The sequence below is a fragment of the Capsicum annuum genome, chromosome 4 (genome assembly GCF_002878395.1).
Source record: "Capsicum annuum cultivar UCD-10X-F1 chromosome 4, UCD10Xv1.1, whole genome shotgun sequence".
NCBI classification, from domain to species: domain Eukaryota; kingdom Viridiplantae; phylum Streptophyta; class Magnoliopsida; order Solanales; family Solanaceae; genus Capsicum; species Capsicum annuum.
In genome coordinates, this window is record NC_061114.1 from 24,969,864 (window position 1) to 24,974,755 (window position 4,892).

Sequence of the window (4,892 nt, forward strand, 5' to 3'; positions counted from 1 at the left end):
AAAGTATGCTTAATATTTGCAATTATTATATTATTTTATTAAATATAAATGAAAGAAATTTGATCCATGAGGCTTATGCCACATGTATGGAGGTCCACACCTCACGTCGTATTAAGTGAAATGCTTTGCCTCTCATCCTTTAAAACGCTGGTCATTATAAGTACAAATAAGATTTAAATGTAGGGGATTCAATTGAACGTCTTCTCAATTGTAGCATCGTCCCTGCTATTATCCCTTCTTACAAGAAGAGTAAGTGTAAAAACTTGAAAACAACTAATAAGATGGAAAATTACTTATGCTTGAAGATCTCAAAAACATAGCCATAGGGCCTCAAAGGTAATTGTTTAAACTAAAAAATAAGTACTATTGAAAAGATAAAATTAACTCTGGTCAAACACGCTATAAATCAATGGAGGACATGGGTATATATAACTTGTTCTTCTCGATCGCAACTTCAACAAAATAATAACTCAGCTTAGGTATCAAACAAGCTAACAGGTATTATAGAAATTCTGAATAATTTTTGACGCCGATGCTTTTTCGTTGGTCACGTGAATTTGCACGTTAACACATGTGAACTGTCGTCTTTTCTGGAATTTTGCATCTCAATTATCAGGTATTTCTTGCTCTACATAAACTATCTCCATCTATATATTAAAACACTCATCAATTATATCCATTGTTCCCTTTTCCTCAGCATGAACTAACACTATCTTTCATGTAGGAAAGTGGAGTAATTGACAATTGAGATATATTTTAATACAAGGATGGTGATAGATAGTTTATATAGGAAAATGGAACAACCGTTGAATCATGATTACTTCGTTCTAATGTTTTAGATATTTTGCTTCTTTCATAATGAAAGGCAAGTAAGATTCAACGACAAATTTCTTGTCTTTCTTTCGAAAAGTGAGCTTGAAGGACTTCATCTCAGATCTTTGAATGGAATTGTTGTCTTTAGGATGATCAGAACATTTGAATTCTTGCCAAATCCACTTGAATTTATGGCCATAATAAACATCTTTCAACTTCTCATTATGTTCCAACGTGACTTTGATCGAATTCTTCTCCTCTTTTTTACTGACTTTGATTTTTCTGTTTTTGGAAAACAACAACTTGTTGCCCAAATATATCTCTGCAGCTTCATACATTTCGTTTTTGACCAGACCTTCAAATTCGTCAATCATCATTGAGACTTTATTTGAGAAGAATTTCTTTACTACATAGAAGAAAACTATGGACTTATCAACTGCCTTAGGTAGCCTCGTGACTATTGTAACAACAATGTTTAAAATCGCCATGGATTTTGCACACTCCTTTCTTCTTCTTTGCAGATTGGATTTTGTCTCTAATTTGTCATGCGAAAAAAAAAAAATCAAAGCGTTTTAGCTAAACGGTGTACTTAATAGAATGTAAGTATAATAGTAATGTTTGCGTGCACATTTTATGTGTGAAAGTAGTAATAATTAATAAGCAATAAATAGTAGATTGATACTTGACTTCTTCTTCTTTTGCGGGTCGGGTCTGATCTTATTGCTATCTTGTTTTACACAACTAAGACACGGAAATGGGTACAATTGTGTGTTTAATGCAAATGTTGAGTAGAAAAATCAAAGGATGGAGAAATCGGAAGAAGCTGGGAAATTGCTAGGAAATTGACTCCAGAACTTAGCGTCATTGATACGAAATAGAGTAGTCAAAGTTATTTCACGAATTGTGATATTACATAATATTAGTTATATTACCGTATAGATGATGAGATAACTTATCTTCTTATTATAGATAAATAATAGGATAAATAATATTAGAAATGTTATAAAATAAGAAAGAATAAAGAAGAGTAGAGAGAAGAGTGAGAGTGATTCTTATTTCTTTTCTTGAGAGATGAGAGATCATAAGATGGTAAATACAATGAACAAAATTCCTCTATTTATAAGGAAAATTTACTCCTAGTCTGAGTAAAAGATGGATACTTCAAATCCTAATAGATATTAAAGTAGATCTTGATAGATCTTGATAGATCTTGATAGACATTCACTATAATGTAAATACATTTATAACACGCCCCCTTGATTGTCTAATTGGTAGATAATGTGCCCCGTTAAAACCTTATTAGAAAAAACTAAGTAGGAAAAAAATCTAGTGAAGGAAAAAGAGTACACATCTCTAATAATATGCATTTTGGCTGCCTCATTAAAAACCTTACAAGGGAAACCCAGTGGGACAAAACCTCGTAAGGAAAAAAGAGTACAGCGCGTATTAACTCCCTCTAATGAGAACATCCTTGACCTTTGCATCTCGATCTTGGGCAGCATCTTCTTGAAAGTTGCAATTGGAGAAGACTTGGTGAATAAATTGGTCACATTATCAGTTGCATGAATTTGTTGCACGTTAATATCATCATTATTTTGTAGCTCATGTATGTAGAAAAGCTTTGGCAAAATGTGCTTCATTCTATCTCTATTTATGAATCCTTCCTTAAGATGTGCTATGTATGCTGAATTATCTCTGTATAAATTTGTGGGTAGATTGTCATACTTCACACCACATTTTTCTTGGATGAGATGTATCATGGACCTCAACTATACACATTCTTGAATAGCTATTATCTCAGCATGATTCAATGAAGTGGCTACGATAGATTGCTTTGCATATCTCCAAGATATGGCAGTATCCCCATATGTGAACACATTGTATGTTTGAGACCGAGATTTATGCAGGTTAGATAAGTACCCAACATCAGCATGACTAGTAAGATCGGGACTGCAATATTTAGAATAAAATAAACTCATGTATCTTATCCCATTTTGATGTCTCCTAGTAAGAGTAGAAATATACCTTGCTAACAAATTGAGCGAAAGGTTATATTGGGTCTTGTAGTTTTTTACAAGATACATGAGTGCACCAATTATACTAAGATATGGTACTTCATAACCAATCCAAATTGGTAGATTTCTCATTTCAGCAAATAATCTTATTACTTTTGAAAACTCTCCAAGAGTTTCAATAATTTTCTATTTATAAGCATATACAATATAAGGATTATCAATAAGTTTCCCAGAAACTTTTATATTTTGAATCCTTAAAGAAGTTTTCATACAAATTTTGTCAAAGTGACAATATTCAATAGTTTATGTGGGACATCTTCAAGTGTCTGGACTGTAAATCAAATAAGTTTTCACTTACCAAGATGCATCCTTTCATGTCACTTGATAAATGTTTCTACGTCAGCATGCTTAAATTAACGTAGAATTAAAATCCTCATAATCTTTCACAATATTACGCCAATATTAAATCAAAGATATTGATGATATATCATTTAGTATCGGTTCACAATGCGACATAACATTTTGAGATCTCATCACTTTATTATTTTTAGGTACATGAACCTCTCATAAGGTCTCATAAAGTGTTATGTCGTAGGCTCTTCAAGAGATCATTGCCTTCTTATTATGATTATTTGCTCCTTATTTATCAAGGACTATTTCATTTGGAATCGATTAGTATACCACGCTTCATGCATGTATAGACTTTGTCCTTTAGGAACACAAAATAAGAGCACTTGCACTTAATATGAGATGCTTTCGGCATTTGACTTAAATTATCTTTTGGATGAGGATCTGGTGATAATTCCTAACATATTTCATAGCGCTTATAATATCCCCCTTATGTTAGGAAAACTAACATACATCCTCTACTTCTTTAAGGAATCCATCTTTGTGCATTATGGTATATTCATTAATCGTATACCGCACATCAAAATTATTAGATGGAATAATTGGTTCCCGACCTTGAACCAATTGAGAGGGAAGAAATAATCATAATTTATTGGTCTAATGCATACAAGTGTTATTGTATTCAAAATATCATATTTCAGACCAACACATGAAACTTTATTCTCATTAGCGATGGTTTAGCTATTTATCAAAGGCTTTCAATGCTAAACCATCATCATCAAGATAACTTTCTTGATTGTACAATTTGAAAATTATGTTCTTAACTCAATTTTATTGAGCAAGCAACTTTATGAATGTGAAACTGCAAGTTGATAATGAATGTACATGTGATCATCTTATTAATGCATCTTTTCAACATATCACATAATAGGTGAACGGGCCTTATTCACCTTTTATAATTTTTAGATTTGAAGGGATCCAATCCCAATATTAGTTGGTCCAACCAACATATCATGAGAACAAACGACATAAATAATTCTTGAAGAATCTTCTAGTTCTTCAATACATGCACATCTTCGAGATGTCATAACCGTTCATATCAATTTATGAACTTTTATTCTAGTAAACTCTAAGTTTACCATGACATGTACTTTTTCTTTAGTAAATTTCAGATTTACTACTTCAGAAGTAGATTTCAAAATTATTCAACCTCTTTTGGAGGTGAGTTGTGATACAATCACAATCAAGTGCACGTTTGCATTAATAAGTTTCTCATTCCCCAGGAATAGAATATAATCGTGTCTTAAGCCTATCAAATTATGATAGCTTATAACCTCTTTCAAGATTTTGCTACTTCAGAAGCAAATCGAGGCATACATATGATGTAGAGAATTTTTCTCTAGCATATCTTATAATCATTTAAGCGTGTGAGAATATCATCAATTTTGATGATCATTATTATATTCGTGCATTCAATCACTTGTCTTTTTTTAGACATATTATGCACTGCTACCACATACACCTTAAGAATGAAGTAAGTTGTCATATTTCAGACTTATCATATATTGCTACCACATTCACTTTATAGAATGGAGCATATTCAATGAGTCGAATTTCATGAATTTTCACCCAATACCCATTATTTTGCCTTAGCCATCACAATATCATCAATATGGTGTATTGAGATTCAAACTCAATATTTTATCCATATAAAGG